We start from the raw sequence: 27,164 nt of genomic DNA, 5'->3' as shown, positions 1-27,164 counted from the left end.
CAGCTCACCTCAGCCTTCATGGCTGAGTCCCAACCAGTTCTGCCTTCTTCTTCGTCTTCTTTTTTTTTTTTTTTTTAAGGTTTATTTACCTATTTGAGAGAGAGAAAAAGAGAATGAGTGGGGGGAGGGGCAGAGGGAGAGGAGAGACTTTTTTTTAAACTTTTAATGTATTGTTTCAGGGGTACAGGTCTGTGATTCATCAGTCTTACACACTTCACAGCGCTCACCATAGCACACACCCTCCCCACTGTCCATCACCCAGCCACCCCATCCCCCCACCCCCCACCACTCCAGCAACCCTCAGTTTGTTTCTTGAGATTAAGAGTCTCTGATGGTTTTTCTCCCTCTCTGGTTTTGTTTTGTTTCATTTTTTCCCTCCCTTCCCCTATGATCCAGAGAGAGGGAATCTTAAGCAGACTCTGGGCTGAGTGTGGAGCCCGACATAGGGCTCAGTCTCATGACCCTGAGATCACGACCTGAGCTGAAACCAAGAGTCAGACACTTCACTGACTGCACCACCCAGGTGCTCCAACCTTCGTTCACTTATTCTTTGGGACCACCTGTGAGCCCATCATTAAGGCTCTCCATTCATTTTGATGAATCATTCATTCAGAAAATATTTATTGAGCTCATTTAGTGGACCAGGAATTCTTCTAAGCGATGGAACCATGGAGATGTCTAAAGGCATAGCTCCGGGCGCCTGGGTAGCTCAGTTGGTTAAGCGACTGCCTTCGGCTCAGGTCATGAGCCTGGAGCCCCGGGATCGAGTCCTGCATTGGGCTCCCTGCTCGGCGAGGAGCCTGCTTCTCCCTCTGACCCTCCCCCCTCTCATGTACACTCTCTCTCTCTCATTCTCGCTCTCTCAAATAAATAAATCTTTAAAAAAAAAATAAAGGCATAGCTCCAAACTTAAGATGCTTATAGTCTAACAGAGATTTAAAAAATGTCACAAGGAAGAACAAGGAGCTATTGGTGTTCAGTTGGGGGAATTCAGGAAGGGTTTCACTCATTCACTCGTTCATTCATTCAACAAGCAAATGAACAAGAGCTTGTGCTAGGCTGAGGATACAGAGACAAAGAAAACACTGTCTGCCCTCAGGGAGTTTACCTTCTAGGGTAAGGCAGATACCCAGACTAATGACAGCACCCTGGAGTAGGGTTAAGTATTCTAGACAATTAAGGTAAGAACAAAGTGCTGAGGGAACCTATGAGTTAATATAGTTGGGGAGCCAAGGAGTCATGGATGAAGCAGAGGTTGAGCTGGGTTTTCTTTAGTGAGTTTATAGTCTAGTGAATGTGACTGCTATGCATGTAAATAATTCCCATACCAGGTAAAAGGCGCCAAGGGCCCTAGGAGAACTTCACACAAAGGGCTGTGAGGGAGGATAGAGGGGTGAATGTGTTTACTTCTAGCCGGGGCCTCAGAGGTCGAGGGGCACCTGGGTGGCTCAGTGGGTTAAGCGTCTGCCTTCGGCTCAGGTCCTGATCTCAGGGTCCTGGGATGGAGCCCCATGTGGGGCTCCCTGCTCAGCGGGGAGTCTCCTTCTCCCTCTCACTCTCTCTCTGTGTGCTCGCTCTCTCTCTCTCACACTCTCTCAAATAAATAAAATCTTTTAAAAAAAAGAGGTCAAATTGCAGTTGGGCCTTAATGGATGAGTAGACGTTCAACAGGGGAAGGGGGGAGGGAGGGGAGGAGACAGCAGGAAGAGCATGAATGCAGGCATGGCCTGTTACTGGGAAGGCCTTTGGAGTGGCGAGAGTGGATGAGGCTGGGCGAGGGCATGGTGCGAGGAAAACAGGAGATGCAGCTAGACCGTGGACGGTAGGGAACGCCGTGCTGGGTCGCTGGACTTCATTGAGTAGGCAGGGTGTCTTTTCTTCTTCTTACTCTGCTTTGGGATTGGGGCAACATTAACTAAAGCTAGGGCTCTGGAGTCGGGCTGGTGGGGTTCAGATATTGCCGCATCCTTCAGTCCTTCACATTCAAGCCTACTAGAGAAACTGAGCAAGTCTCTTAGCCTCCCTGGGCCTTGGTTTGCACATCCATACAATGGGGATGACAGTAATACTGTACCCCACAGCTACAGTCCATGAGGATTGGTTTAGCTCGTGCATACGGAGCTCCCACAACAGTGCCTAGCAGGAGGGCACACTGCACGTGTGGCTTGTTGGCGGCAGCAGGAGTAACCAGCACAGCTGTGATAGAAATAGGAGCAACTTTAGCGAGTTCTCGTGCTGCGAACTCGTAGGGACATACCTAGGATGACGGGACTTGCTGTTCAAGAATGATCGATACTATCCTCTTGGCATAATTGTTAAGGTATACCTGCATTCAGCCATGTGCTAGCCACATAAATAACCAGGCCTCACCAGTTTAAAATGGCCCAACCAGAATGTTACCTTCCAGAACAATGGGGGCAACCAATAAAACAGGTCCAGGACCATGTCCAGGGCAGAGTTGCAGAGAGCTCCTCTATCTACGATACAAATCACATCATCAGCAAAGCTTGCAAACAGTAGGGATTACCTGTCGTTAAACTGAAGGCGGTGCTGGGGCGCCTGGGTGGCTCAGTTGGCTGGGCGTCGGACTCTTGGTTTGGGCTCAGGTCGTGATCTCAGGGTCAGGGGATTGAGCCCCACATCGAGCTCTGTGCTCGATGGGGAGTCTGCTTGAGAGCCTCTCTCTCTCTCCCTCCGCCCCTCCCCCTGCTCATGCTCTCTCTTTCTCTAAAATAGGTCAATAAATCCTTTAAAAAAAGTGAAGGTGGTGAGAAAGTCTGGCAGCCAAAGAATTGAATGCCTATGTCCCAGGTGCCTTAGTTTTCATACTCCTACCTCAAGCTGAAATTTTAGTATGAAATTGTGGCTATTTGCAAGTAATCCTACAGTGTTCCCACTGGGGGCAGGCTCACAAGAAACAGGCAAAGCCTGAGAACCATGATCTGCAAAGTTGTGGAAACTGTTCTTTCTCGTGTTGACACTTGGTGCATTTTTGGACACACTCGATAGTACAGCTGCATTTAGCAGGCGGCCTGTGATTTCGTATATTCCCACTGTGTGTCCAACTGCAGATCCAGCAGATGGATGTCATCGCAAACGTGACTCTTAGGGGGTTGCCCTAAACTGTGGTTATTGAATCTGGTTCCTGGTCATCACTAAGCACGTGGGCTGCTGTTATAAGACAGAGGCACTTTAGTAACTCCTGGAAGAGCCCACAAATCTCCCTTCTCAAATGAGCTTTAGCAGAAAAGGCTTAAAAGTTCCTTTGCAGATTCACAACAAGTCTCTGGAAGTTCCTGAGACACAGAGCAATTAAAATGGATCTCTTTTTGAGACCTCTGGGTCTTACACTCTCAAAGCTCTATGCAAACATCATTTTGTAGACCTAAAAGTAAGGGAATCATATTACACTGGAAAAATTATGAGTATAGGTCTTAATCAAAATGGATTTAAGGTTGGCCGGTGGCAGTAATCAACAGCCAGCCCTCCGGGGGTCAAGCAATGAGTGCTTCTGCCCTGTTTTTGCACCTTCCATTAGAATATGGGTCTTGACTCATACCCTGTTTTTGATAAACACTAATTAAAAATTTGCCTGGAAAAAAGTTGTATGTTCCTCCTTTGATTTTTTTTTTTTTGAGAAGGAATATTTTGGATGGCTCATGTTTGTTTAAAAACACTATCCATGGAAGTTTACTAAAATAAATGTACTTGTGGCAAATAGACTTTCAAAATCATTCATAGAGTAGAGCTAGACATGTAGAAACAAGGGAACTTAAGTTCAGAGGAGTTCAGTTTAGCGAACAGAACATGGCACTTGGGTTTGAGCCACCTGGATGACCCTGAGTAAGCTAATGTGCAGACTCGGTTTCTTCATCGGAAAGATAAGGCAAAGATCTGCTTAGAACACAGCCTTTGTCCTGAAAGAGGATTAATTACAATACTGTACGGGGAAATACTTTGTAAATCACAAGCTGCTCTTCATGTGTAAGGAATTACTATTATCATCACCATTCAAGGTCCTACCCCTTACAGCTAGCTAAGTCCGTTTGTCTAAATAAATAAATAATCATTCCCTTCTGCCTTTCCCCACTAGATGGCAGGCGAGCCACTTGGTAAAATACTGTTCAGGTTAGGGATCTATGATGCGCCGCAATATTCCGGCCGTGCAGCAATGGACAAAGGCTGAATTAGAACTTGTGAAAAGTGAAGACCACCTGTATTGTGAAAACAAATTTCATTCAAACGCCACTGGTTTTCAGTTCACCAAAATTTTGTATCTGTGAAAACACGATCCTTCTGACTAATGAGAAAAAAGACAGCTAAGCGAATAATTGCTGCAAATAAGGAAGTGTTTAGCCCACTCAGAGTTATAGCTACCCGACTTAAAGATTATTTATAACACCACTTTACAGGTAATGGTTTCATCCATATCAGGAGTCGACAAACTGCTTCTGTAAAGGGCCAGAGAGTAAATATTTCCGGCTTTGCATGTCGATCCATTTCTGTTGCATGGACTCGGCTTTGCCTTTGCAGGCTACAAGCCTGAAGACAGACTGAGGCGATAAGAAAATGAGTGGGCTTGGCTGGGTTGCAATAAATTTTAATTATGGATGCTGAATTTTGAAATTCATGTAACTTTTACTTACCACAAAATACTATTCTTCTTTTGATTCTTTTTGACCATTTAAAAATGTAAAAAACATTCTTAGCTCAAAGACCATACAAAAACCGGCAACAAGCCTGATTTGTTTTCCAGGGAGTCATTTGTAGCTCCCTGGATTAATACCCTTACTAGTCATAACTATCAGATTGGCAGTCTCCTCAGTTAACGTAAATAAACGTTTTACTGCTTTCATGATAAATATTTCAATGTGGCTTATTATTTTTTTTTTGCGTGTACAAATTCCTGAGAATGCTTGTGATATTTTTGCCTACCTCTCCATATAGCCTTGTGTCTTGTTTGTTAGACTGTAAAAAAAAAAGAATTCAAGTAGTGGATGCATTGTTCTTAGAGTTGCCAGAAAAAAAAACAGGACGCCTCGTTAAATTTGAATTTCAGCTAAACAACGAATAATTTTTAACATAAAAGTTTGTTCCCTCTATTGCATAGGACATACATCTATTAACTAAGTATTTGTTGTTTATCCGAGATTCAATTTTAACTGCGTGACCTGTGTTTTTTATTGTTATGTTAATCACCATACATTACATCATTAGTTTTTGATGTAGTGTTCCATGATTCATTATTTGCATGTAACACCCAGTGCTCCATGCAGAATGTGCCCTCTTTAATACCCATCACCAGGCTAACCCATCCCCCCACCCCCCTCCCCTCTAGAACCCTCAATTTGTTTCTCAGAGTCCATCGTCTCTCATGGTTCGTCTCCCCCTCCGATTCCCCACCTTCATTCTTCCCCTCCTGCTATCTTCTTCTTCTTCTTCTTTTTTTTTTTTAACATATAATGTATTATTTGGTTCAGAGGTACAGGTCTGAGATTCAACAGTCTTGCTCACTTCACAGTGCTCACCATAGCACATACCTTCCCCAGTGTCTATCACCCAGCCACCCCATCCCTCCCACCCTGTGACCTGTGTTTTTATTGGTAAATCTGGCATTTCTTGTACTTACGGATTTTGTCCATCGCTCATTTACTAAGGCCTGAAAAATAACCAAAGATCTGAAGGCAGGACTCCTGAAGTGAAATAGGTCTTTAGAGAGTTGAGGGAAATGTGCAGGTTGCATTCAGCATACCTTAACACATTCCAACAACCGTGCGGCATTAACACGTTTCTCACATCCATTTTCCAGGAGTATCTGTTTCCAATCCGAGTGCCAGTCTCACTTGAACAAGCCATTTTAATTGCTTCGCAAGAAAGCCAAAGTAACCTGTAAACAGTCACTTGCGAAGAGCTTCAGAGAAATTTGAGGTCTTATTAAGGGTTTGCGTGGGAACAACAAATCCAGTTCTCCCAGGCTGGTGTTCTAGGGGACTGGGCTTACTTCCAGCCAGTTCCCCGCAGAAACCCCACCCTTGTCTAAGCACGTTTTGGTACCTCTTGATGGAAATTTCAAGTGTGCACAAGGCAGCGATTGGTAGAGCTTGCTTTAGACGTCTTGCTTTTGTTTTTGCGTATGCACCTGTTAGCATGCACTTCTGTACCAACTGTTGACACATACTTCATTTGCTTGGTGACTTTTCACGAAAAGACTAAATCCTGCCCTCAGATTTGCCGCCTGCCCAAGCGGTCAGGCGGGTCAGCGACTTTGACCGCCATGGAATAACGACCCTTTGCGGAGGCTCATCACTTCGGCCTTGACGTGGACAATGGAGAGTGCCTTTCGGTTGCCGCCGCTAGGACGGGACGGGCCGCGGGGCAGGGGGGTGGACGGAGCGGTGGAACACGCTGCGACCGGGGTGGGTGGGGAGTGACCGCACGCGGCCTCCCATCCCTGCGGGGGGACGGGCCCCCCTGGCGCGGAGGGAGGGGACATCGGGCGGGCGACAGGGCGCGGCGGGAAGCCTTTGGGGGCAGGCCTTTCCCCGGGGGCAGCCGGTTGGTAAAGGCGGCGCCCAAGGGCACGGCTTCGGTGGGCGCAGTGCGAGGACGAGACGCGTCGTCCCCGCAGGGGAGCAAGCGGATCGTATCTTGGTGGTGAGGAGAGGAGCTTGGGGGGTTGGGGGGGTGCCTGGAGCAGCCAGAGCCTGGTAAAGCAGCGTCCTTTCGGCATTCCCGCTTTCACCAGGGGCTGCCACAGATGACCCGTCCGCGCGCCGCCAGCCCAAGCCCGCCTCTTGGGCTTCCCGCTCCCTCGGAACCGCGGGGGCCCGGGCTTCGGCTCCCACCGCCTGCGCCTGCCCGGGGCTGTCGTTTACCCCGTTTCTAGCTGCAAAATTAAGGCCCTCACGTATCCCTCACTCCAATCCCCGAGCCTGGGCTTAGGGCAAATCAAGTGAGCCACCTCGGGCGCAAAATTTAAGGCGCGCGCGGGGGCGGGGGGTGCACCAAGACACCCAGTATTAAGATAAAAATTAATGCAATATCTTTAAAAATTCAAAGTTAATGCAAAAAAATTACATGGTGAACAAAACATGAAAATGTGAAATAAAGACATGATCTGACCCTGCTGTGACACCACTTAACCACACTGGCCGCATCCTAATCCCAGGCTCTGCAAATCAACCCTGAAGTGATTCCCTCCTCTCTCTGCTCCCAAGGCCTGGACCTCTGTCCTACTTCTCATTGGCTCTTTCTATGCAATGAGTTGGGTTTTTATTGTGTACGTCCCTCCCTGGCTGGGCAGCAGGAAGGAGACCCAGCTGCCTCACCACCCTGTGCCTCCAGGAGCAAAGCCCGGTTCTTGGCTCACTGAGGCCATGGGAACAGTATGGAGTTTGGAGGAGACCGAAGGTAAGAGCTTATGCAAGAGCCCCAGGTTGCAAAGCTCTGCACTGGAAGCACCAAAACCCCACAGAAGTAAGGCACAAGAGGAAGCTCTGCTCCCTTAACTAGGGCTTAGGAACCCATTCAGAACTGGGTTGAATGTAAATGTTTTAAAGGAACCACAAGTAGTGGGGAAGGACTTTGGGAATTATTTTGCAGAAAGAGGGATCTGAAGTGCTTGGGGACACCTTGTTCCTCTCCAGCAGGCCATGAGCATTCCCTGGTATTGCAATTCAGTCTGAATTTGCAAGGTACGGGCACCTTTAATGAGGATGACACTCCATACTTTACAGTGCATCTCCCCTTTATTATACCTCAATCAACTCTCTCAGCCGGCAGCCAGGCACAGTGCTGGGTGCTGGCTCAAAGGGCTTTCAATTGTCATTATCCCCTAGAACCGTTTTTATGCTGACGTTGTGTTGTTTGCTGTCCTCATGGCTGAGAGAGAGACAAAGGACACATCTGGCCCAGGCTGAGGAGATGGCCTAGTTATATTTCAGGTTGGGATGTGGAAGGCCACTAGGTCTGACTGCTGGATTCCTTAAAGGGTTCCTCCCTCTTGTCTTACACAGGCCAGTGAAAATGAGGTAAAGAGGAAGAGCAAATGAAGGAGATCAGGAAACTATTGTTCATATTTATGTACGTTTTCTTAAAAAAAAAATCTTTGGAAGCTTTGGATGTCTCCAGTCCCTCAAAAGACCAGGGAAAAAGGGGAATTTGTCGGATCATTTGCCCAATTCCTGGCCATTTGAGACGAGTTTGCTTACCTCGAGGAGCTATTGAGTCAACATTCTGCTTAATACAAAGGGGAAGAAACTGAAGAAGTGCGGACTTCGGGGGCCTTGTCCTGCAGGAGGCATGGCTGACCACCTTGGCGGTTGCGTTTCTTCCCTGTCCCGGTGTAGCTATGCCACGCTGTAGCCAGCAGAGGGCTCTGTCGCTACACAGAATCCGTTTGACTTCTTGGGGCGGGGAGAATTTTCAGCGCTATAACAAATACTTGGATCCAATAAGAAACATGCATGATTTTCCATGAAATATTAATGTGAAAAATCCATTATTATTAAGAACTTGTGGATGTCTATTTGATTAATGACCCATCGAACCATGGAAGGAAAGAAGATGTTTCATAACTGTCGTTATCAAACATTAAAATAGCAAGAAAAAATAGCAATGTGATAATAAATATCAGCATGATATACCTAAATTATTTAGGACACAAATAGGACTTTTTTTTCTGGGAAGGTGTGTGCTGAGACCTAGTAACAAGGAAGAACCTATCTGCTTTATCTGAAACATCTTCTTTTTAATTTTTCATTTATTACAAACAAACTCTTTCATTAATAGCAGGGCAGTTAAACGTAACTCCATCTCACCAACGAAATCTGCCATCTGAGGCCTTCTGTGATTTGCCTCAACAGACGTTTCAACGTTGTGCTTTACTATCCACTTCAGCCACCCTGTCTTTCGGCCTCATCTCACACACTGGGAATCCTGCCCATTCTTCAAGGTCCAATTCAAATCCTGACCTCCGTGAGTGCTGCCAAGGCATTCACAAACGATGGAACACGGGGAACCAGATGGCACTACAGTGAAATGTCATAAAGAAATCAGAATAAGTACGGGAAGGAGGCTCTGAGAGCGCTGCTCAGGACTTCAGAGCCAGCCAGTGCTTCGGATATAGCCAGAGAGATCAGGGAAAGCTTCCCGGAAGAGGTAGTGCTTGAACTAGTGTTGAAGGTTAAGGAAATCTGGAGGATTGACATCGCCCCTTATCTGGCTACGGTGTAGATGATGTCGTGAAAGATCAGCCTGGGAAAGGAGGCAGGCACCATCATACTGAGGGAGGTTGGATGTTCTTCGATAAGCCGCCGAGACTCCTGGTGCGGTTTAAAATGGAGGCAGGATTGGATTAAGACCCGTAGTTTAGAAAGGTTGCTCGGGAGGCAGTGCGGTCCCTAGGTTTGAATGGCAGGCAGACGACTTGCGAAGCTACACCATTCTTCAGATGAGGAAAGACAAGGGCCTGAACCAGGGCAGATGAAGTAGAAATGGACAAAAGGGGGCGGATTAGGCCCCAATAACACATTGTTTGCAATTCTTATGGAATGTGTGGCTTTTTACTTTCTGTTGTGTTATATTTGCCTTCTCTGGGAGACTAAGTTCCTTGAGGTCAGGTTTTTTTTTCTCAGTTCATTTCTTTATTCCTCATCTCACATGGCCTTATACATGATCAGCATGAGTTGACTGAGGAGACAATGTCTGAAATTTTTTATCATGAGGGTTTGCTTTTGAAATGCTCGATTTGGGCTCTTTGGGCTCAAAAGTCAGTGGCGTGACAGCTCTGCTTATCATCTTAGCAAATGCTTTGTGGGTAGTTTATACATTTTGAGAGAAAATAAGATTTCTCCTGGACCTCTCACCATTGTCTACCATTTATGGGTATGAGACTTGAAAAGGTTAAATGATTCAGAGGGTCTGCACTTTTTGAGCTCGCCGCTTGAGTGTGTGTGTGTTAAGACTTGAGAAGGGGGAAACCGATCGCTCTGCACAGCTTGTATGACAGCAAACACCTCGAGACCAAATGTCCTTTCAAAGCAGAGGCTGTGATGAACTCACCCCGGATTGTCCAGACAAATCCTCACAGGGCGGGGCCTGTGGAAAAAGTCTTCGTTCTTCTCTGTTGAAATGCCGCCGACAGAAAAAAAAAAAAAAACATCCTGAGATCCTCCTGCCCTTTTGGGCACCTGAGCAGTGTGCACCTCAATTCAAAGCTCCATCAGCTAGGCTTCATTTCTCCTGAGAGAACATGCCGGGCATCCTTGGAATCACAAGGGCTAGACGAATGGCATGACACCCTCAACCCTTGAGATGCATGTACTTGAGAAGGGGTGCACGTGATTGTGTCGCTATTTAATAGCATCCTCACAGCTTCCGGGCTCTGTACGGCTCACAGAACCGAAAGGTAATAGGACATTTATTTCAGAGGCTTTACTCTTCACACTAGCTTGATGCCGGTATCTTACTAAAGTGACATATCCTTAGCAAGGGCACAGAACACGAGGCGAAACTCTGACCCAAAGTGAATGTTGTGGGTACAAGGCACATTTTATCCTTTGAAAGTTGGTTGAATGAAGTTTTACCCAGGGATTTAGTTAAACATATAGTAGTCATTCCTCCTGCCCTGGGTGATCTGTTTTTATGCTCTTGTTTGCTCTTTATTTCCTTTCATACATCTCCATCTCTTTTTAAAAAGATGTTATTTATTTATTAATTTGAGAGAGAGAGAGAGAGAGAGAGAGAGAGAGAGCACGCGCACATGAGTGGGGAGAGGGGCAAAGGGAGAGGGAGAAAGAATCTTCAAGCAGATTCCCTGCTGAGCACGGAGCCCAGTGCAGAGCTCAATCCCACAACACTGAGATCACAACCTGAGCCAAAACCAAGAGTCAGACACTCAACTGAGCCACCCAGGCGTCCCCATCTCCATCTCCTGTATGGTATAGAAGAGAGTTGTTATTAGTATAATGAAGTTAAGCAGTCCCCAGGTTCAGGTAATCTGGTTTTGGATAAAATTGCTATTAAATCTTCTGTTCGGGTTTGGTAGAGAAAAAGGAGACTTGGAAATTGAGTCTCATATCTTTAAATTGATATTGGGATTCAGGCTTCGTGATGCCTTAGTATTTAATCTATTGATTTCAAGCGAGGAAAATATTTTATTTAAAGCGATTTCCCTCCAATGATCAGTTGTTCTTGAGCTGTAATTCTGAATCTTGTCTTTAACCTGAAAAGCCACTGACACCTATGTGAATAGTGTCCAAAATGTACCCATGAGGCATGAGATTATTACCTCATGCACACATGTGCACACACACCCGCACACACACTTTTTATTATGAGAATGTTCAAATCTACAGAGAAGTGAGATAGTGAAATGCATGGCCACCTACCACCCACCTGGATTGAACAATTGTTAACATTTTTTCATAAAATAAGTGACTAGTTATATGTGTATTTGCTTCAGCTCTCCCCCTCCCCCCAAAAAACTATTTGCCAACATTAGCACAGTTCTGTTATTGTACCTACTAGAGTCAACAATAATCACCTGTTCTCACCCAGCAGCCTACTCATACCCAAGTTTCTCCAGTTGTGCCAAAACTGTGAGTGACAGGTAATTCTTGGTGAAGCCACTATCAGAAGGTCAGAGATCGGAGAACTGGATACTGTACCTCAGTTGACATAAGGCAGGAGTATAGACTGGTAGCGGAACAGAACTTAAGCCAGCAAAATGTATAGTAATTAATGATTCATTTGGAAACACTCCCCTCCTCAAGCTATACTGACCCCCAGAGAACATTGAGCCATCCAACTTGGTCATCTTGGGGCCCTGACTCTACCAAGAGCCCCTGTCTCTAGTACGGAGGGGAAATGCCATTGAGAGGCCTTCTGACACTCTTGTAGATGGACGCTCAGTTATTCCAAACACCATTCACTGAGTAGTCCATCCTTTCCTCATACCTTGAAATAATACCACAGAGCTGTAAAAATAATGAAGGAAAATATGTGAACATGTTTTTTATCATCTTAGGGAGGGGAAGCCTTTTCAAAGCAAGGCCAGAAACATTTGACTACATAGAACATTTGAACCATCTTTATGGCAAAAGACAAAGTTAAAAAGTAAATGACAGGCTCGGACAAAACGTTTGCAACGTAGAGTTAAAAATAAGAGTTCCCTAATATGCTAATAGTGCCTACAAATCAGCAAGAAAAACATTCTAATGCGGGCAAAGGATATAAACAGACAATTTAAAGATGAAGAACTAGAAATGACTCACCATATGGAAAGATGATTAAAGAAATGAAAAAACAAAAATGAGCTACCTTATTATTCACTTTCTGTTTGGCACAAATTACAAAGATCGGTAATATTTCATGTTGGGAAACATACGGGAGAAAAGACTCTCATCCACTGTGAGTGAGCATACAAATTGGTACAGCCTTTGTAAGGGCGATTTGGCATATATTATTATTCTTCCAAATTTCTGTTTCCTCGCTAATGTAAAAGCTACTCAGGCAGTCTGCCTCTGTTCCGGGCTTCATTTCCTATTTTTGTGTCTGCTTTCTCCTAGATGGTGATATTTGTGCTTCTCAGCTCAGCCTGGTGGCCTGACCTTAACTCCCGAGTTCTGTGGTCCCGTCACAACTGCAAGTCATTCTCAAGCAAACGTTGAGTTGACCTAGTGTGCACCTTTGAGAGTTTTGGAACAATATGCAAGTTTAAGTCACCATCATATCATCTTGCTGACGATCTCATGGGACAAGACCAACACTGGGGTTGCTTGCTTCTGCCCTTGGTCTTCCACCTGTCCTTCCCTCTGCTGCCATTGATCGCACACACGTGTTGTCATACAAAAGCTGTTTTGCTTTTCTTTTTTGTCTTGTGAATGTTGTCCTTGGCTTCGTATACATCACAGATTAGTGTCGTGTGCTGCACAGTGATCTAAAAACTTTCAATACTTGTAAATTTGCATAAGTTTGAGTAAGAATGGCATCCAAGCAGCAAAGCAAGAATACAGATGATAGAAATGCAAGAAGAGCAACGAGGGCAAGAAAAGGGATGTCTATAGCAAACAAAATGAAGTTCTTGAAATGCTTGATAATGGTGAAACTGAGACCCCTGTAGGGTGTTTTTGGGGTGTTAATAGATCTGTAATTTGCACAGTAAAGAAAAATGAGAAAGCTATTGGGGCCAGTGTATTGAGGGGCACACCAGAATCATTGAGAAAATCATACATAGCTTGAAATGTCAAAGGAGAGACAATGGGAAATATTGGCCTGGGTGGTTTCTAATGCAGAGAAAGCTGAATAGGCCTCCTCCTGTATGCATCATCTGCCAGTGAGCATCACACAAATGCAAGTTTCAGTTTCGATCTGGACCAAACGTTGTAACGTTCATCGCCAGTAATGGGTGGTTGGATAGCTTTGAGAAACGCTATGGTCTGTGTGACAAGAAATGGCTGGCAGAGGAAGTGGGTCGTGAAGCTGCCGCCAAGTATCCTGAATACCTGAAGAAGCTGAGGAAAATGGCTGTGTCTTCAGCGCCGATGAGCTGGCCCCACGCCGGAAGGGCGTGCCTACTTGCACATCTATTGCAAAGGATGAGAAAAAGACCAGAGGCTTCCAGCCCGGAGAAGACAAGCTCAAAGTTCTGTTTCGTTCCAGTGCTTCTGGCTACTTTTCAGAGTAAATCCATGTTGCTTCGCAGATTCCGAAATCCTTGCCCTCTTCAAAAAGAATGCTAAAAACACTTTTCTGTTTACATGGAAGGAAACCATAAAATATGGGCCACTGAGAAACTCTTTTTTGGACTGGTTTTTGAAGTGTTTTGTTCCTGAGGTTAAACTATATTTAAACCGAAAAAATCATGAATTCAAAGTGTCGCTGATTCCGGACACAGCTGCCACTGACAAAAGTGCGATAGTAACCGCTGATCGTCGTGTTCCAGTCATCTCCATTCCCCCCGGTACGACTCCACTCCTTCATCCCGTGCATCTGGGAGTGCTAAAGATTGTTCACGATGTCCTGGACTTGGAGTACATTTGATTTCCTCGAAGATCAAATGAAAGAGACCCCGGAACTTACTGTGAAAGTAGCTTGGCAAAATTTCTCCATTTGTAATGCTTTAATGGTAGTAGAAGAATCGGTGGGAGAAATAACACAGTCACCCCCTAATGGGGCCGGACAGCAACTTCAGAATGAGGTTGTAACGGACTGTGAAAGTTTTCTTCCAGTGGTAGAAGAAACTGAAAATGTTGTAGCATCTGCAAAGCATTTTGGGGGGAGGGGAAGTGTAGGATTTGAAGACATTGAATGAAGTGACATTTTGCTGAACTGTTAGATTCTCACCCTCAGAAGACAGTTGAGAAATTTTTCCGAGATATGATCATATCAAAAATTGATAGAAGAGGTCAGCGTAGGTTAACATCCAGAACTCGAAGAATGTTGAAGCAGCCCCTCTGCAAATGAAATGGCTGTAGTGATTCAGAGGAAGGTGAGCCTTCGACGGAGTGTTTATTGACCTACAGGCAAGATTTAAATGATTACCCACAACCCTATAAAGCAGTAATAAGAAACCTTCAAATGAAGGCCAGTAAGTCCTTTCTCTCTGTTTGCTTCAACAGGGGAGAAGAGGCTGGACCTTCGGACCTCGTCATTCCAACCCTTTCCTCAAACATCCGGCAGAAAGGCAGAAGATGAAAGTAGTGCAGAAGACTGAGCTTACTTATCTCCAGACAAAACCCAAGTGTCCTGATTCTTCCCCCATATCTGCGTTTGCATTGACGCCATGATTGTCCTCACCTTGAGATCAGAGAGAAATAGAAAATAATTGCCCAGTAATCACTACTGCTAATGTAAAATTAGGAAAATACCAACAAGCTTCAGTTTGCTTGGTGTTTTATTTGAGGGAACAAACCAATTGTCTGGGTTGTCCTGATACTCCCTTGCCTGCCCCAGTTTTCCCCTGAAAGCTTGTGAATCCCTCCCACACAAATTCCTCTACTGCCAGGGTTTCAGGAACTCAGCTCTCATACCTAGGGAGGGGAGCTACTCTACTTGGCTGCACAATTTGGCTTTGTACTCTTGATCCTGAACTTTATTTCAATTCTGATTCAGCCTAACTTGTATTTCAACAGAAAGAATCCAGACCCTTGCCTTTTACCTGGTTTGGTATCAGTGCACTTGCCTTGCAGCGGTTGTGTGAGGTAGCTGTCGGTCAGTCCCGAAGGGCAGTGCATTTAGAATGGACTCCTGCATTTACTTTCGTATCTAATCAAGGAGTAGAAGCTGCTAGAGTTCATTTCCATAGATCTTGTCTGTCCTCATATCTGGTCCTTGCGGCGATTTGAACATTTGACTATCCTCTGGGAAAGCGATTCTGACTGAAACTTCTTCTTCCCTAAAGGTGGTGGAAATCCAGTAATCCACCCCACCCCCAGCCTGGAGGTCTGAATGATGGGTTACCTATGCCTGAGTTTGACGTGATCAGGGGAAAGGGGAAAAAATACGAAAGTTAAAAGGGCTTGCTTGCATAGTTACAGTTGAGATGACAGACATTCCTCAACAGGTTCAAAAGAGGCAGATGAGAGTCAAAAACTCATTTTCGGGTGCTGTGGATCTAGTGACACCCCCCCCCCCCCCAGTGCCAGCGAAGCTTACACGCTTGTTCTAAGCCACAGTAGTTCTCAACGCATCCAGATCAAGTTGGGGAGCTTTAAAAATTACAGATTTCTGGGACCTGCCCCTAGATGTGCTGAATCAGGGATGGGGTCAGCATCTGTTTATTTTGAAAGCTCCTCAACTGATTTTTTCATATAGTTGTAGTTGCCAACTGCTGTTCTAAGTCTAAACAGAATTGCACTAGAAAATACAATGCAAATGGTAGTGGGCCCAGGAGCTAGGAAACCTTGATTCCAAATTTTGTCTTCACCACTAGTTCAATGGATGGTCTTATTCAAATCACCCTACTCTTTCCTTATCCGTCAAATGAGAGATTAGGACCACTTGGTCTCTAAGGTCCCTCTATCTCTGACATTGTTACTTTGAGAGAAAGCTGCATCAGTCTCATTGGTTGACTTTGAGTGTACCTGAGCCCTTTCACAGAGACCAAGGTAAGTAGTATTGTTGCTGCACTGTGTTCTTGATATTTTAAAAATTGTGCTTCTGGTTCAAGTTTGACCATGGTTTAGTCCCTTCCAGAAAAGAGAGGCATAGAAAAAAGAGAAACAAACATAGCATCAATTTCCTGAAAAGGAAGACAGAGGGGACTTCCTGTGAGTTTCTTATTTGTAATAATTGCTACTTTTCTTCTGAGTTACAGGGCTTGGGGCAAACAATAGATATTATGAGGAAAACACCTTAACATGTTGTGTCTATTGTTTTCATAAACCAAAGCAGAAAGAACTCTGTGTCAGGGTTGCTGTTCCAAGGTTCCAAGGATAATTGGTGTATTCTTAATCATATCTAGAGGTAAATAGTTTTAAGTCAATGATTGTTTTACCAGTATAATCAGTGGTTCCATATGCCTTTAGAGAATGTGGTTTCCTGATAATTTTACCGTTCATTGAGATTACTGCCTTGGCATTTTTTTCTCTTAATTTGACCAGAATTAGAGAAAGCAAATTTAAGTTGAAGAGCATCAACCGGGAACCATTAGTAGAAAATACTACAATGGGTAACTGACAATTATATGAGTTTAGTTGTCATAGGAATGCTTCGACTTTGGCTTGGTAAGATGCAAATGTTCTCCTAGGGCCCAGGCCATTTGAAATAAATTATTGAGATAAATCTAATTCTTATTTAAGGTAATACCCAGTTAAAGTAGTCTGAGAAGTATCATCGATGAGGATAAAAGCCAGGAAATTTCAATATGGCTGAATTTAACAAGTGAGCAGAACTTACAGGCAGATTTGAAAGTTGGTATGGGCTAAGTGGTAGAAATAGAAATGCATGGCAACATGGCCATGTAACTGGGCGTTTCTCTTTTTCTTTTTCAAATTAAGAATAGTCCCCAAAATTGACAAGCTAAAATTTCTTTTAGAAGATTTTACACACAGTTTGAGTGAGAAGAATCTTCCTTTTGTCAAATGGTTCAGGTAAAGTCTTGTGTTCACTATTATGAAGGGCATGGCAGTTTCCTTCTTTACAGACATATTTAACCACTGGCAAAAAGAAAGGAAAAGGAGGTGGGGAGAAAGAAGAGCCCAAGCTGCTGAATTTTGTAGAGAAGATTAGAAAACCGGCATTACATTTAAAAAGAGTCTTTTGTTTGTTTAAGATCTTTTAAGTTCACAATGCAGAGAAGGCTCTTTAAACCACACATTGGGATTACAGAGCTGCCACCACCTGAATGCTAATAAAGGGCTTCGAGGAGAGTGTGTACAGTGGAAAGGAGTGTGTGAACGATGTTTGTGCTACGGAATACACTGATCACTGAACTTTACATGGAGTTACCTTTTAATGGTCTCGATGTCAATGTGCTTGTTTACCTAAGAATCCAAAAATAAATTGTGGTACGAACAGAGTGTATATGTTCTTGGGAGCCATAAAATCCAATAGAAAATAGATGAAAGGCTAAACAGTACATTTCATTACCATGAACAATGAATGTTGAGGAATTACATATGAATCTAGTTGTGCTCAAGACGTTGCACTTCGGCTTTCTTGCATTACTGCGTAAAGTCCGTGATATAATTAACCCATTTTTGCAAACACCTAGAGTTGGCTCTTGGTCACTTGGCAGTGATGTGATGAGGACCATAATGAGAAGAACATGGGACTTAGGTAAGGGGGGCTTTGCTACTTCCTGTCTGCCCTGGGTGGGGCACTCCCTCTCTTTGGGTGAGTGGTGCTTAGTCCTGGCAGGATAACCCTTGGGCTGTCGGGGTGTGACAAGTCAGCCTAGGGCCGAGACTGTGGAATCAGACCTGCTTTCAATCCTGTTCCTGCCAGTTACCAGCCATGTGACTGGGGACATGCCTCTTAACCATTTCAGACTTGAGTTTCTAATCTGTAAAACGGGGTCAAAAATACCTGCATTATAGGATTGCTATGAGATTATAAGAAATGCTTAGTACAGTGCCTGGCACATAGCAAGCGCTCGATAAATTGTTGCAATTATTATCATTATCATTATTATTATTATTATTAGCATCATAGAGTTAAATATGATAGTTTACTCCTGTTTTTGCAAAATTTTAATATTTAGATATTTTACCTAATTTCCCTCAAAAAATGGTAGCATGATGGTTTTAAGAAGAGAGAAGGAATAAAAATTGATTTTCAGTATTTTTCTGTGCTTGTGAAAGAGACCTGAAACAGTAATTCCTTTGTCCCTATGTTACTCTTTGACCTACAGCTTCATTTATATATGATTTACTTAGAATGCAGTTACCATTGCATGATACTTATTTATATAGTGGTTACTTTTAATGACTTTTTTCACATGGATGTATTCCTATTCTCTAGAAAATAATCGGTCCACTTGGTTCCACTTTTGAGATAATGAAGTCACACTGTGTTAATAAGAGCTAAAGATAAAACTATGCAGGATCTACTTTGCTTAAACCACCAAGTTATTAGCTTTGCTGCCTTTGAGAGAAAATTGGGATATCCAAGCAGTGTTACTAGGTGAGGACAATTCCTCATAACTAGCTTCTGAACATCTTTGTTATTTGATGTATTCTGATAGCATTCAAGAAGTTTAAAATCATGCTTTTCAGCATGCTGAGTACTCATCATCATCCCAATGCTGGATCTGTAGAGAAATAGAGCTGTCACTGCCTTATCCCTGGGCCCCCATTACCACTTCACCCGGATGATCACGGTGGCCTCATAACTCACATCCCAACCCTTTTACTGTTTTATCTGGGAGTCTTTCATGTCCTAGTGTGTGTGTGTGTGTGTGTGTGTGTGTGTGTGTGTGTGTGTGTGTGTATGTATATATATCTGGTAGTCTTCAGCACTTTGCTGCTTGATGAACATTCCTTGTTTACAGTTCTGATTCTGGTACTTGCTTGTTCAAAAATCTTCAGTGGCCGCCCATTGTCTGTGTATTCCACTACTTAGCCTTTAAATCATGACCCGGTCCCAGTGTGCCAGAACCGGTTTTGTCTGCCAGTGTTCTCTTTCATAGAATATATGTGATAGTCTGTGTCTTCCTCGGTCCCATCTGACTAAGCACTAAGGATCTTCAGCCTACAACTCAACCCTGATCTCTTAAGTTTGTCACTTAAGCTCTGGTGGGTAAGAACAGAAATTAGACTTCTTACCTGAAGCCAGAGTGCCTGAGATGAGACTACAAAGCTGTAGTCTCCTTCCTCTTCTCCTCCATCATTACAGACACCTAGAGGTGGCTCTTGATTAGTTGGCAGTGGTATGAGGAGTGCCCTAATGAGAAGAACATGGGAAATAGAGTGAGGGCTTTGCTACTTCTTGTCTGCCCTGGACTGAGGACTCCCTCTCTTTGGGTGAGTGGTGCTTAGTCCTGGAAGGATAGCCCCAATCTGAAAAGGTGCCTTTCTTCTTTAGTTTTCTTTTTAAGTTTCCAGCCTACCAAATTAGGGTATCTGCACTGAACCCTAGTCCCCCTTGCCTGGGGTCCTGGATGCTACCCATTTAATTTTGGCTCTGAATACAAATATCCTTATTGGGTCCCTGAAACAAGTAAGTGGAGATCTAAACTCCATTCTTAGGTTCTTGCTAGCCTCATGTCTTGAGCATCATCACATACATAGTATGTTTATTTACCACTGGGCTTCAAAGTACTCTATCCATTCTTTTGCATGTGAATGCTAGCCTGGAATGTACCTAATGTACTTACTATACCCTAGATTTGGCATGAAGAGCTGGGCCTGGCAAACTAGGGCCCTTTGTTAAAATCTGGTCCAACTGTTTTTTTTTTTTTTCTTAAATAAAGTATTATTGCAACAAAACCATACCCACTCATTTATGTATTGTCTATGGCTACGCTATAATGACAGAGTTGGATAGTTCTTCCAACAACTCCAGGTCTTCCAATAGAAACCATATGACCTTTAAAAACTTAACTATTTATAGAAAACATTTGCTGACTCCTATCTAAAGCCAAGTAGTTCTCCAAGCCTTGATATTGCTTATTCTTTGATAATTCATTGTTTCCATCCTGTCAAACAATATGGACCTAGAAATCTAGTTCACTGAGACCATGAAAGTAGGTTCCAATCCATTCATACTACTTGCTTTTACTTGAATTTCCCACTTCCTCTTTGTTGTCTTCCTAAAATGTATTTTCTCTGCGTTTTGCTTTTTAGGAAAAGAGATGTCATAGGCATAAAGACTATTAGAGTAGCCTTATGATATGTCTTTAAATGTCATACCAGGTCCTAATATGAAAGTCTTTCAAAATCGCCAATATCTGTCAACATGACCTAGCATCTCTAAGATTAAGCCTTTCAATTCTTTAGTGTCTCTAACATCAGGTTTTCTGTGCACCATAGCTTCCAACATCTCCAATTGCCAGATCTTCTAAATGTTAAAACATCCATGTCTTCCATTCTCTGGCCTGAAGTATCTCCAGTGCAGGTTTTCTAATCTCAATATGGGGGAAATTAAAAGTCTAGGTCTTCTACTTTCTCCAACAATCAATCTTCAAGATCCAGGTCTTGTCTTCCTGGGTCCAGAGTTCTAAGTTCTGATTTTTCTATGTTCCCAATTTTCCAGTGTCTCCTATAAGCAGGTCTTCTAGAGTCTGCGTGTTTCATTGTGTCCAAGTCCAGCTCTTCTAATATCTTCTAGTGCTTACATCATTCAGTTTGTACAACCTTCGGTGTCTCCTAAATTCTGGTTTTATAGTGTCTCATTATCACCAGTTCTACCATCCAAGTCTTTCAATATCTCCAAGAACTGGTCTTCCAATGTTTAGGTGTTCCAGCATCCCCAATGTCTGAATGACTAGGTCTTTTAACATCCTGACATCTTAATGTCCAAGTCTCCTAATGTCCAGGGCTGCCAACACCCTTGACTTCCAGCATCATGAAAATTTCAACTTCCAAATTTTATTTCTTAACACAAATGTGTCAATACCCAGGTTTTCCAAATGTCTCCCAATACCCAGGGCTTCTGACTTAGGGTTTCTAAATGTTTAGATCTTCTGTTATCTATATCTTCCAATGTTTAAGGCTTCCAAGGTACAGGACTTACAATGTCTCTAGTATTCAGGGCTTCCAATACCCATGAATTCCAACATTCAGGGTCTCCAAAGTCTCCAATGTCCAGAATAACCAATGTCCACCAAATCCAAGGCTTCCAATGTCTCCAACATCCTGTGCTTCCAATGTCTCCAATGTCCAGGGTTTCCAATGGCGCCAGTGTCAAGGTCTTCCAACAACTCCAGGTCTTCCAGCAACTCCAAGTCTTCCAACAAATTCCAAGTCTTCCAACAGCATCAAGGTCTTCCAGCTAATCCTTGTCTTCCAGAAAATTCACGTCTTCCAGATAATCCACGTCTTCCAGTAATTATAGGTCTTCCACAAAATCCGTATCTTCCAGGAAAATCCATGTCTTCCAGAAAATCTATGTCTTCCAATGGTTTCAAGGTCTTCCAGACAATCCACGTCTTCCAGCAATTTCAAGGTCTTCCAGCCAATCCAGGTCTTCCGGAAAAAACTATGTCTTCCACCAAATCCAAGTCTTCCAATCAATCCAAGTCTTCCAGCTAATTTATGTCTTCTGGAAAAATCCAGGTCTTCCAGTCAATCGACGTCTTCCGGAAAGAAATCCAGGTCTTCCACTCAGTCCACGTCTTCCAGAAAAATCTATGTCTTCCGCCAAATCCATATCTTCCGGAGAAATCCAGGTCTTCCAACCAATGCATGTCTTCCACCAATCCAGTCTTCCAGACAAAATTTATGTCTTCCACTAAGTAAATCCAGGTCTTCCAGTAAAGCCACGTCTTCCAGAAAATTTATGTCTTCCACTAAATCCAGGTCTTCCAACAAATATACGTCTTCCTAGAGATCCACGTCTTCCGGAAAATCCATGTCTTCCAGTAACCTCCAGGTCTTCCAGCAAATCTACATCTTCCAAACAATCCAGGTCTTCCGGACAATTCGGGTCTTCCTGAAAATCCACGTCTTCCAGAAAAGCCATGTCTTCCAGGAAATCCATGTCTTCCAGTGACCTCCAAGTCTTCCAGAAAATTCATGTCTTCCATCAAATCCATGGCTTCCAGAAAATCCACGTCTTCCAGCAAATCCTTGTCTTCCAACAAAGCTGTGTGTCTTCCATCAAATTCATGTCTTCCAGCCTACCCACGTCTTCCAACAAATTTACGTCTTCCAGAAAAATCCACGTCTTCCAGAAAATCCACGTCTTCCAACTAAGCCACGTCTTCCAGAAAATCCTTGTCTTCCTACATCTCCAGGGCTTCCAGCATCTCCAGGGCTTCCAGCATCTGCTCGTCTTCCGACATCTCTGCATCTTCCGGCATCTGCTCGTCTTCCGGCATCTCTGCGTCTTCCGGCATCTCTGCGTCTTCCAGCATCTCTGCGTCTTCCGGCGTCCCTGCGTCTTCCGGAATCTGCTCGTCTTCCTGCATCTGCTCGTCTTCCGGGATCTCTGCGTCTTCCAACAACTACCCAGTCTTCCAACAGCGGGCTCAATATCCACGTCTTCCAGCGTCTCCAGGGTACCGGTCTTCTAACATTCAGGTCTTCCAGTGTCTACGATATCCAGGTATTCTAATATGTTCCATAGTCCAGGTCTTCTGACCTTTCCCCAGGTCCAGACCTTTTTAAAAGGAGTCTTCCCAAGTCCGAGCCTTTCCATGTTCAGATCTTTCCACAGACAGGTCTTCCAACACAAATAATCCTGCTTCCAGTAGAATTAGCCTCAAAAAATTTAATAAGGCATTCCTTCTTATAAACCAGATTCTATGGATCAACTGTATTGCAGCTTAATAGTGTTTTTGCTATTAGGATTTGTGTATTTACAACTTTTTAAGATGGTGTACGTAAAACATCTATAAAATAAACACGTCAATGGGATTACTGTGATAAATTTTGCTACTTTGGTAATGCTTATAGTGTTTATATAGTCAACTATGATTAGGTACAAATGAAATTCTTATTTTAATGAAAAAAATTCGTTTAGAAACTGTATTATTTTAGATAGAGTATGTTAATACAGTGTATTTATCCATTTCTTATACTGCCAATTTTTGTTTGGTCTTATGTGACTAATAATAATAATAATAATAACAACAACAACAACAACACTTAACATAGCATTTGCTACATCCAGGCACTGTTCTAAGGTTTTTACATGCATCACCTCATTTAATCTTCACAAGAACCCACTGAGGTGTAGGTTCTATCATCTCCGTTTTACAGATGATGAAACTAACACAGAGGGGAAGTAACTTGTCCAAAGGACACAACTAATAAATGAGAGAGCTAGCTAGCCTGTTGAACACAGCTAGCCTGTTGCCAGAGTCCATGATCCTAACCACTGTGCTATAATATCTGCTGTTGAAAGTCAAGTTGAGAATTATGGGATCCAAAGCTTGATTGCTCCGACTTTATGTGCAGACTATTATCAGATCTTAGTACAAATGGTCTTACTTTATCCTGTCACTATCGGAACCTATTTGTGTTCACAGATCTCATTCCTCAACTAGCTACTATTATTCCCTTGCCCGTATATATGGAACTAGACACAAACACTTCCTAATACGATTTTCGGTTTGGGCAGAAATAATATAAGGAAGCACTGAGTTCAAGTACCATTTGCTTTAGAATCATTTTCACATCTCCATGCTTTGAGTACTGGTGCTTGGAATTTGACTCTCCCATCTACTTCAATCCCTTATCACTGACCATTCTCCACTTTGCACCTTATTGTCTAGACCACTAACCATTAGTTTGTTTCTGACCTCTAGGATTCACCTGTTTCTTCAAATATCACTGACCTCCTAGATTCCTGACCACTGCCTTGCATTCAGCTAATGGTAACTACAACTTCCTAACTCCCAGCATGCTGAACTAGAGAACTAACTACTTGGTTCTCCAAGTCTCAGCTCCTACCAGGTGCTTCCAGCAACATGGCCACCATGCCTCTGGCTGGCATGACAAACATCAAAGCTACATAATGAAATTATGGTTAGACAAGGAATCTCTAAAGATACAGAATCATCTACATAGTAATACAAATGAATCATAATAATAATTATTATTAAAATTGAAATACCTCCCAAATGTCTAGTGGCTTATTTTGCAAAGTGCTGTCATTTCATCCATCACTCATCTACTCATTCATTCAACAAATATTTATTGAGCGCCAGCTGTGTGCCAGGCATATTTCAAAGGAGCTTAAAATCACCTAGGGAAAACTGACAGTGTACAAATAATTGAAAAATTATTTATCAGTTGTTGCAAGACCATGAAGGAAAAGTAAGTATAGGATGCTGTGAGAGTCTGGAAGGTGAAGGAAAGCATTCCTGAGGAAGTAACATTTATGGTGACTGAGGATCTATTTTCTTATTTGATTATTAAGATGGATGTTTTTATATCAGTTTTACCCAATCAGGTTAAATAGCAAGTACTAACGATGGGCATGAGATCCATGTATTTTGACTTCTTTTTTTTTTTCCCTACCTCTCCATGCTGCCTTAAAATATATAGTAAGTACAGTTTGAGCAATATATATCAAGGGATATAGAAATGTTGGTACTCTTTGACTTAGTATTTTCACTTCAGTGAATATGTTCAAGGAAATCATCTAAAATGTGGATAATTCATGCACAAAGATGTTCCTCACATAGTTATTTGGTATAGAGAAAAACAGAGAAGCCTAGGGGTCTAACTTTACGGGCATGATTAAATAAATGTGCTATTTCCATGTGATGGAATATTCTTTCATTAAAATATTTATGGTATGTTGATATTATATAATGTTAAGTGAAAAATCAGCATACAAGATTATATAAAGTGTGATTGCAATTATCTTAAATATATATAATCAGAGACAAATGACTAGAAATAAACACATTAGAGATTGTGAACTAATTATCTCTAGGTAGGTAAGATTATGTGTGATTTTTGTTTACTTCTTGGTGTTCCTTTTTTTTCTTCCAAAGTTCTTACAGTGTGAAAATATATTCAGGAAAAATATTTAAACGATTGTGCATGAAAAGCTCATTATTTATTCATCTTATTATAATGTAATCAAGTTTTACTGTTGAAAACACTTCAAAATAAAAGCAAGCAAAGTGAAAAAATTAAAATCTCAAATAAACTCAATACTTAGAGATAATGCTATAAAGTTTTTGGTGTATGTGTTTCCACCCTTTTTCACAGACATGTTTGTTCTTTTACGAAATGGAATCCTACTGCCATTTAACCTGTTCTTTCCACTTAATAAATTGTAAACATCTTTCCATGTCAGTAGCTGTGAGTCTACGTTCTAATTTTAATACATAACTTATTTACTTTATCTCCCTTTGGTGGGCATTAGGTTCTTCCGAGTTTTTTTGTATTCTAAAAACTGCTGTGATGAGCACATACACTACACAAGTTGTGCAGAGCACAGACCGTGTCATCCTGCATGGTGACCCTGTCCATGACTGTGTGCAAATTTGGTCAGGTATTACTTTTTTTTTTAAGATTTTATTTATTTATTAGAGAGAGAGAAAGAGATCAGAAGCAGGGGGGGAAAGGTAGAGGGAGAAGCAGACTCCCCGCTGAGCAGGGAGCCCAACACGGGGCTTGATCCCAGGACCCCGGGATCATGACCTGAGCCGAAGGCAGACACACTTAATGACTGAGCCACCCAGGTGGCGCCCCTAGTCAGCTCTTAGGATAAATTCTTAGAGGAGAGTTGCTGAGTCAAGGGATATGTGCCTCATGATGCTTATCAGAGCAAAAAAATTATAAGCAATCCAGACGTCCAACAATAAAAAAATACAAAATATAAAAAAAAAATAAAAAATAAAATTGTGTGCTAACTATATGATGGAATACTATGCAGCCATTTAAGTTTATACCATTGAAGAATATTTACTGAAACGGGAATATGTCCATAAGATCCCATTAGTGAGAGGAGCAGGTCACATGAAAGTATGTATTGTAATATTCAAATTTTTAAAAATGAAACTATATAAATGTCCTCAGAAAAATGATCAGAAGAATATACACTAATATATTAGTAGTGAAAGTCCCAAAAGGAAAATGGCTAAATTGTGGTATATTTAGACAATGTAATATTATACAGCAGTGAAATGAATGAACTACTGCTAAACATAATCGGGGTAGATTGTACTTATATAATGTTAAATTAAGGTACCAAGTCCCAGAAGACTACATATAATAGGATATCCTTTCTATATTACTCAAAAACAAGTAAAACTAGATGTTATATTATTTAGGTGTACATATATATTTGGGATTAAAGTATTTTATTAAAAAGCAAAGGAGAATCAAATTCAGGATAATGGTCACTGGGGCTTAAGAAAGGGGCTTGGAATAGGAGAGGATCATGGAAATGGATTGAAGTTCTTGTCTGTATTCTAGTGCTCAGGTTCAGTGGGTGGGTGGGTGTTCATTATATAATTTATAATTTTAATAAATTAAAAGCATGCCATTGACTATTAATAATTGTATGAGTATTATGAAAATTAACTAAAATAATTTAATGGGTAAAAATAAAAGAGGGCCATGCATAGATCAATGAGACTGTGTGCGTGATCTATGACAGTGTGCATGGATCACTCATAATACAATTCAGTGCACTCAAATTTCATGAAATTTTAAGCAGTTATCTTCTGGTGGTTGGAGTGCATGGGCTTTTTATTCTCCTGTGCCTCTTTATTCTCTAAATTTTCTATAATATGAATTGAAAAACAAGCCCTAAATTACATAGAGTAAGATCTCAAATACAGTAAACATGCATAACAGGGACTGAAAAAGTATTGACATGTTAATAACAATTGTCTTCGTGTAGTGAGATTTCACATCATTTTTTTTTATGCTTTCTTATACTTGTTTTTTAATCCAAATGTTATGAAGTAAGCTTACTTTTTTGTTGCTACAAAAGTAGCATATACTTATTATAAAAGTAAAAAGTGCATTAGTATATAAAGTAACAAGTGAAAGTATCCCTCTCCCAGTCCCACTGTCCAGAGACAGCCATGC

At 42.3% G+C, this 27,164-nt stretch overlaps 1 pseudogene; it reads left to right on the top strand.

Moving 5' to 3' along the window:
• Positions 1–21,488: 21,488 nt before the first annotated feature.
• On the top strand, positions 21,489–23,959 carry LOC148162973 (uncharacterized; annotated as a pseudogene).
• The last annotated feature ends 3,205 nt before the right edge of the window (positions 23,960–27,164 follow it).

This window comes from Eumetopias jubatus, unplaced genomic scaffold (genome assembly GCF_037043125.1).
Source record: "Eumetopias jubatus isolate StellerSeaLion01/CBP00866 unplaced genomic scaffold, mEumJub1_p1.0 scaffold_11, whole genome shotgun sequence".
Taxonomy (NCBI): Eukaryota; Metazoa; Chordata; class Mammalia; order Carnivora; family Otariidae; genus Eumetopias; species Eumetopias jubatus.
Note: the sequence above shows the minus strand (reverse complement) of the source record. Positions and strands in the feature narration are given on the sequence as shown.